The sequence below is a fragment of the Muntiacus reevesi genome, chromosome 7, assembly GCF_963930625.1.
Source record: "Muntiacus reevesi chromosome 7, mMunRee1.1, whole genome shotgun sequence".
Taxonomy (NCBI): domain Eukaryota; kingdom Metazoa; phylum Chordata; class Mammalia; order Artiodactyla; family Cervidae; genus Muntiacus; species Muntiacus reevesi.
In genome coordinates this window covers 89,286,980-89,295,683 of record NC_089255.1, presented here as the reverse complement: position 1 = coordinate 89,295,683, position 8,704 = coordinate 89,286,980, and the positions used below count along the sequence as shown (strand labels likewise).

The following is an 8,704-nucleotide window of genomic DNA, read 5'->3' as shown; positions in this document are numbered from 1 at the left end:
GATATAATATGTATAAAGTTTGATATTGATTCTTTACATTGGCAGCTATGTGGACATTGAATGCTGGAAAGGCATCTCATTTTATTTTTATGAAATATTGAATGTGATATAATTGAATTTTAAGAAATATTATATTAAAATGTTATCAATCATTTTTGTTAAAAGTTTATATTCATTGATTATAATTTATACATCACCTTTCATTTAACATAATTTTGAGTCATTCAAAAGAAAAAATGTTTCATATACATAAAATATTAACTTTTTATTTTCAAATTTATTTGTATGCATATTTTAGATGAAAATGTGGCTAAATTATACACACTTTTGAGTTCTGTTGCCAAATGCTGTAGATCACTGAGATCATGAAAAAAATGAAATATATGAAAATGGAACTCAGCATGTTGCTTAAATATTTTTAAGCTAGGAACCAAAAAAAATGAGCAAATCTGTCAAGCATGACTCACATAAAATTCCTGAACAATTTACTATATGTTCTCTAATGAAAATGTAATTGCTATTTTAAAAATGCAAAGTAGCAAATTTTTCTCATCAATTCACAACATGAATAGGTCAGAGGAAGTTGCTACAACCTGATGCATGCATGTGTGCTAAGTCCCTTCAGTCCTGTCCGGCTCTGTGCGACCCTATGGACCGTAACCCACCAGGCTCCTCTGTCCATGGGATTCTCCAAGCAAGAATACTCCTCCAGGGCCTACAACCTCACATTCTTTACCAAATAAAGATACAACTACACATCACAAAATACAATTCTCACACAGAAAAAATACAAATGCAATTATAGCACTGAAAAAAGAGATGAATATAGTACAGTCGATAATATTCAGTAAACATAAGTGATTCCAACTGAGACCCTTACTGTGATGCTCTTTAAAAAAAATGACACTTTATCTCTAAAATTGCCAAGCATAATGATGCTTTTTGGCTCAATAAAAGCGAAGTATTTACAGAAAACAATGGAAAATGTTCAGGTTTAATACAAATGGTTTCCATTTGGGGTGCTAAAATAAATAAAAATATAATGCAGATAAACATAATGAAGTGAATGAACATTCTCAAGGACTGAAAATTCAAGATGAGCCCATGAATCTCATAAGTAATAAAGTGAGGAAAGAAAACATACAACTTTTAAAAGTTATTATTACTCAGCTCAGTCATGCTGTAGAAGCATCAAAATTCATATCAAAGAAATGTGTATTCATTACGTGTATCACTGAACTACGAGAAAAGGAAAACAAGTCAACATTTATGTATTTCACTGGGTTTTAGTAAGCGGCTGTGAAAATAAGTTTAGACTTTATTGAAAAACTGAGAAAATAGCTTCCAGTTTTAGGGATTAACTTCAGAGACTGATGGAAAAAAACAAGTGGAAAGACTTGCCCAATCTCACCTACATAGCTGGCAAACAAGAAGATGAGTCAGCCAAAACGCTTACCAAAAGTCCAGAAGCGTCTGTGCTGTGTGGAACACAGTTGGAACTTACTGCTGGGAGAAGTGGGCTTGTCTGAACCAACAGGAATGCTGCTCTTTGGGACAGTTCCAGAGATGGAAGGTAGTGTTTTCTGGACCTGCCCAAAGATGAACTACCATGATGGAACATGAAATTTAACCCTAAACCAAAATTTAACACGTAGTGAGGTGTGGAATAAGTTCTCCTTAAGGTAACTAGATGCCACTTAGACAAGACTAAGATGTACTAATTCCCAAATTAAAAGTGAATAATCATCAAAATTAAGATTAATTTTGAATGTGTGCTATCTATATTCATTTGAATGAATACAAATGATCCATTGCTTATTTTTAAAAAAGAAACAAAACAGATCTACTATAATATTCCACTTCCAAAGCTATTAAACTATGTATTTTTAATTTCAGAGATTTTTTTTCCCCAAATTGAACGAAACTGATGTAAAATACACAACGAAGTGAGAGTCTAATAAACTATAAAGAATTTAGAAAAAGAAGATGAAAATTGAAAATATTTTCATGACTACATATAAACATTTTCAAAACAAATGTTAGAAAGCCTATCTTCTGACAAATCATAGATCAGGGTATTTTGTTAATTGAACAGAGATTTTTTTAACAAATGGAATATCTAACCACTACTTTTAAGTACTATTTATAATACCTCCGCATTGAGAAATTTGAAAGAAGATCCATGAATGGACCTAGTTATTACTCTAAGGAAAAATTTAAATTATGAAATAAAATAAAAATTTTGTCATGAATTAGAATATGTAATATTTTCTATAATAGATGCAATTTACCACATGCAACCCTATCACAGTATTTGGACATTTCTATAATATTAGTGGTATATTTCTGAATTTAAGTAGTGCTTTAAGAACTTTATTGGCAATTCAAATTGCTACAGCCCCAGCAAACTGGTTTCCCCAATTTGGAATAAAAAACTATCTAAAACCTTCAATGCCTTAAGAAGATTACCTAATTTGGCACTCCTTCTTAACAAAGCAGAAATCTTGTGAAAAATCTTGATTAAACAACCCAAGTGGAGATATTGCTGAATCCAAGGCAGGAAAAACTAAAATTTTGGAACAAATGTGTAACCTGTAAATTACCTATGTCTTTATGACTGACCTAAACACGACCATCAACAGAACACCCGGGCATGTGTGATAATAACTCAATTCAGCTGCCTCTGATATTCACCAACTTGCAGTTCTTGACGTCTCTAGCTTTGCACATGTTTTTGTGGAGGAGTATTTCTTTTGGCAGGAGGATAGAATATAATTCAACGGCTGGTTTGCTTAATTTATAGTTTTTACTTCGTTGGAAACACAGTCTGTAAGCCTCCACTTCTACTCACCCCAATCCCTGAAATGCCTGGACCGGCCTGGCAGGCTTGTCCACTGGTGTCTGTCAAACGAGGATCACGAGTGTGACACGGGCTTAGCATTACCAGTGAAGGCTTCCTTCCTCCTTACACCCAGCCCAAGGCAAATGCACCATCTTCTCTTTGCAAGACAAGAGCCTTCAGGAGCCTGGGTAGCTCTGTTGGTAAAGCATCAGACTTTTCATCTGAGGGTCCAGGGTTCATGTCCCTGTCCAGGCAGGAGGTTGAAGCATCCTCTTGTGCTTAGAGGATACTAAACTTTTGGGCTTCCCTTGTGGCTCAGCTGCTAAAGAATTCCACCTGCAATGCGGGGGGGAGGTTAGGTTTGATCCCAGGGTTGGGAAGATCTCCTGGAGAAGGGACCGGCTACCCACTCCAGTATTCTGGCCTGGAGAATTCCATGGACTGTAGAGTCAGACACAACTGAGCAACTTTCACTTTCCCTAGTCATACATGAAAATGGGTCCAAATATTGTTTTGTAATGTTCCAAATCTGTCAGTCCTAAAGGAAATCCACCCTGAATATTCATCGGAAGGACTGATGCTGGAGATGAAGCTCCTATACTTCGGTCACCTGACGCGAACAGCCAACTCATCAGATGTTGAAGGCAGGAGGAGAAGGGGACGGTAGAGGATGAGATGGCTGGATGGCATCATCGACTCAATGGACATGAGTTTGAACAAACTCTGGGGAATAGTGAAGGGCAGGGAAGCCTGGTGTGCTGCAGTCTATGGGGTCGCAAAGAGTGGGACACAACTGAGCAACTGAACGACAACAGTGTTCCTTGCACCAGAAATAATAAATTGCTTATGGAAAACCCTGTTAAACAATCACTGCTGGAGACACAGGCTCTTTTCTTTGAGACTCAAAAGTGACAGAAAGGCTCCTTCCTCAGAGTACAGTATAGAAAGGAAAAAATGAGCAAACTTTCGGTGGAGCAATCTGACAAACATGACCTCAGTCAGGTGATCAAGGTCAAGCTGAACCGCAGTGATAAGTCGTATCGATTGAGCTGATGTGAGTGCCCTTCACCCCTGTGATCTTTCTCACAAAGCCCAATCTAATCATAAGAAAAACATTAGACAAGACCTAATTTAGGAAGATTCTACAAAACACCCTGCCCGTATCTCTCAAAAAAATAAAATAATATCTCAAAAACTCTCAATCTCAAGTTATCAAGATATTACAACTCTTTGTGACCCCATGGACTTATAGCCTGCCAGGCTCCTCTGTCTCTGGGATTTTCCAGGCAAGAATACTGGAGTGGGTGGCCATTTCCTTCTCCAGGGGATCTTCCCAACCCAGGGATCAGACCCACATCTCTCACACCTCCTACATTGACAGGCAGTTCTTTGCCACTACCACCACCTGAGAAGCCTTATGAACTTCAGCTAATAATAATGTATCCATGCTGGTTCTTTCCCTGTAGCAAAAGTACCTCGTTAATGTAAGAACACAGTCAGATTAGGGGAGACCAGGTGTGCAAAAATGGGAACTCTATTACCTTTGCAAGTTTTCTATAAATCTGAACCTATTCTAAGATTAAAAGTTAAGTTTTAAAAAATGTAACAAAATGTGTCTGAAGGACAAAATGACCTCAAGTGAAGCCTCCTAGCCTGCAAGGGGTGGGCTTCTCTGGTGGCTCAGATGGTAAAGAACCTGCCTGCAATGCAGAAGATGTTTCGATCCCTGGGTCGGGAAGATTCCCTGGAGAAGGAAGTGGCAACTCATTTCAGTGTTCTTACCTGGAGAATCCCATGGACAGAGGAGCCTGACAGGCTACAGTCCATGGAGTCACAGAGTCAGACATGACTGAGCACACAACAGCCCACAAAGAGAACACAAGATGACACCCCAGAGAAGGAGGAGGATGGGCTTGGGACAGAGTTATCCGGGGCTCAGATAGTCCTAGAAGATGCCTAGTCTGGGCAGAGCAGGGCATCGATTGTGAAACCGTCCTGCTCGGACATCCTGATGCCATGGACATGCTGTCTAGGAAACAGTCATGTGCATGTCACCAAGATCAGCAACCCCTCGGAACCTGAGATCATTTTCCTTCTGAGCAGCCTCTGACCTTACAGTCACTGATGAAGGAACATTCTCTCTCCTACACTGTCCGTCAGTTCAATCGCTCAGTCGTGTCTGACTCTTTTCAACTCCATGGGCTGCAGCACACCAGGCTTCCCTGTCCATCACCAACTCCCGGAGCTTGCTCAAAGTCATGTCCATCGAGTCAGTGATGTCATCCAACCATCTCATCCTCTGTCGCCCCCTACTCCTCCCACCTTCAATCTTTCCCAGTATCAGGGTCTTTTCCAATGAGTCAGCTCTTCACATCAGGTGGCCAAAGTATTGGAGTTCCAGCTTTAGCATCAATCCTTCCAGTGAATATTCAAGACTGATTTCCTTTAGGATGGACAGGTTGGATCTCCTTGCAGTTCGAGGGACTCTGGAGAGTCTTCTCCAATACCACCGTGCAAAAGCATCAATTCTTCAGCACTCAACTTTCTTTATAGTCCAACTCTAACATTCATACATGACTACTGGAAAAGCCATACTTTGACTATGTTTGACAACCAGACCTTTGTTGGCAAAGTAATATCTCTGCTTTTTAATATGCTGTCTAGGTTGGTCATAACTTTTCTTCCAAGGAGTAAGCATCTTTTAATTTCATGGCTGCAGTCACCATCTGCAGTGATGATGGAGTCCCCGAAAATAAAGTCTATCACTGTTTCCATTGTTCCCCATCTATTTGCCATGAAGTGATAGGACCGATGCCATGATCTTAGTTTTTTGAATGCTGAGTTTTAAGCCAGCTTTTTCACTCTCCTCTTTCACTTTCATCAAGAGGCTCTTTAGTTCTTCTTCACTTTCTGTCATAAGGGTGGTGTCATCTGCATATCTGGTAATACATGATGACCTGAAAAATGAGGGTGATATAACCATTCTACTATATATATATATATATTTTTAGCGTCTTTGGAGAAAAGAACTGTGGATGTAAAAGGACACCCAGGTAGCAAGACCAGCCTCAATGGAGAATGTGGGTGAGGAAGACGATCTACAAATTGGGAGATTAAGTGGGCATTAATAGTAGATAATGTTCTGTCCAATTCGGGTGTTTTGAGAATAGACGCTGAGGGTGATTTTAATTGTTTTAATAATTTGAAAAAAGGAGCCAGCATATCAGCAGTGATTTGTATGTAGGGTCGAGCCCAATTAAGATGACCCAAAAATTGTTGCAATTGTACACAAGAAAATCTGGCAGGCAAAGTGAGTCGAGGAATAACAGGAGTGGCAGCATCTTCAAGGATTTTCTGTCCCGAGTATAAATCTGGATAATTTATTTGACTTTTCTCTATTCTCTATGGCTATGTGAAGGCCGTAAGAAAGTGACATTTTTGTAATGCTATAAGGCGAACTTCAGAGAGAGATCTGCCTGCCAACAAAATATCATCCATATAATGACAAACTACAAGATCAGGAAATCAGGATCGAAAAGGATTTAAAGCTTGAGCAACAAAATATGGACATAAGGTGGAACTGCTAAGCATGCCCTGAGGGAGAACTTTCCAATGATAGTAGGATTTTAGTAGGTCTTTAGTAGGTTGAATATTTAGTAGGTTAAGACTTTTAGCAGGTTGAATATTATGTAATATTGGTAAAGTAAATGCAAATTTTTTCGATCCTTCTCTGACAAAGGGCTGGTAAGGAAACAATCTTTTAAGTCTATTCTCATAAATTGATAATCTAAAGGAATCAAGTTAGGCTTAGGTAATCCATATTGAAGGGGCCCCATAGGTTATATTACTTTATTAATGTCTCTTAAGTCTTACAATAGCCTCCATTTACCAGATTTCTTCTTTATAACAAAAATGGGAGTGTTCCAAGCGGAAGTAGTCTCTTCCATATGTCCTAACTGTAATTGTTCATTAATAAGGGCCTCTGCAGCTTGTAATTGCTCTAATGCTAATGGCCATTGATCAATCCATATGGGCATTTCCATCAGCCATTTTAAAGGTATTGCTGTCCTTTCTCCTGCAGAGACCCCTATGAAAAAGGCATAATAATCTTCGTATTTAATTGCTGTAATAAACCTCTCCCCAATACCACAAAGGGAATGTCTAAAATATAACATTGTAAAAAAAATAAAATAAATTATAAGGTTATATACGGGTGATTACTTTAGAGGGTTTATTCCTGGCTGCACATGAGAGCCATAAGGCATTCTGTCAAGATAGGGTGTTGCCCCCAGCGCCCCAGAGGGGCTCTGCATGTTCCCAAGGCCAGGCATCAGGCACCAAGAAGGAGGGAAAACTGTGACGTCAGCGCCCATATCCAATAGACCATCGATTAGTTGCCCATTAATTGATTGACAAGGTAAGTACTGGCTTATCTGATTTTACAGGTATGGTAGCAGCAACAACAGTAGAACCAAAACCAGGATCACCCTGATAATTATCCAGTTTGTTTACAGAAACATAAGGGAGTAAAACCAGTTGGGATATAGATAATCCTGAAATTTATTTTGGGGGGTAAATATATCCATACCTGAATCTTTATAATATCAGTAAAACCCAAATCTATAACCCCCAGGATAACAAAAGTGCCCTTTTTTTCCTGCATGAGAACGAGGTAATAAAAATCCCACCGTATCTTTTGGTAGAGGTCCACTTAACTGCGTAGGAATCAAATATACTCCCCCAGGCAATTGAATGTTGACTTCCTCACCATTTATAAGATCTATTCCTGTACTTCCATGGGTGGCATGATGGATTGAGAGATGGAGAATTGACCGGGGCAGAGCTGTTTATCAGATAAGTCTGAATTCTTTGATTGTTCTTGTATGGGGGCCTCCTTTGGTCCAGGGCTGGAGATGTGCTGGTCTTGTTGATTCCCTGATTCTGACTTGGCGATCAGCATTGATTAGCCCAATGATATCCTTTCCCACATTTGGGACATTTTGTCTTGGGCCTATCAGCTCTCTTATTCCGACATTCCCAGAGTAAATGTCCAATTTCCAATGAGTTTCAGAACCTACTGTCTGACATGCTTAAATCATAGTGGCCAGAGTAGTATCAGGCTTAGCATAGATACCCTTTGAAGCCCCCTGGCAGTCTTTATTAGTGTTCTCAAAGGCCAATTGTTTAAGCAAGGTCTCAGCAGCCTCAGGATTTTCTATTTGTCTTTGAATTGCAAGTTGCGAGCGATTTACAAAAGCAGAAGAAGATTCATTATTCGCCTGTCTAACACCAGGAAAGGCTAGAGTAGCACTCCTTCCATCGGGCATCCTTCTCCAAGCTTTAACAGCTGTTTCAGCAGCCTGTTGGATGGCCGCCTGTGGGTGGGCCAGTTCTTGTTGAAGGTTGGCCAGTGGCCCAATCCCCATTAACATATTATGGTCCACATTAATGCCAGCAGTTAGATTGTTCATGGTGGCAATGGCAGCTAAATCAGAGTATTCTTGTTGCCATACCATATATTGCAAAGGTGTCACCGCCATTTGTATCAACTGTTTACAATCCCAAGGTGTCATCTTATATCCTCCTGCAACTCCCTCCAAAATGCCAGTAGTCAAAGAGCTACTCAACCCATTATCATTTATGCTCCTTTTAAACTCTTTTAAAACTGTATAAGGAAAGAAAAGGCCTTTTGACCTGGGCCATGTAGTATTGGACAAACTGCTAATGGAGATAGATCCCCCTGATTGAGAGCTTCTTGCATGCATCCAATCATGGTGGACGTCCTAGGAGGCATCTCCATTAGCTCGGGAGAGGGATCATGAGAGACAACGGGAGCAACAGAAAGAGGGGGTTGATACTCTG

General features: G+C 39.7%; 1 non-coding gene across 1 annotated transcript; it reads left to right on the top strand.

Moving 5' to 3' along the window:
• Positions 1–3,024: 3,024 nt before the first annotated feature.
• TRNAK-UUU (transfer RNA lysine (anticodon UUU)) lies at positions 3,025–3,097 on the top strand. Its single transcript has one exon. It is a non-coding gene; the product is annotated as a tRNA-Lys (tRNA).
• The last annotated feature ends 5,607 nt before the right edge of the window (positions 3,098–8,704 follow it).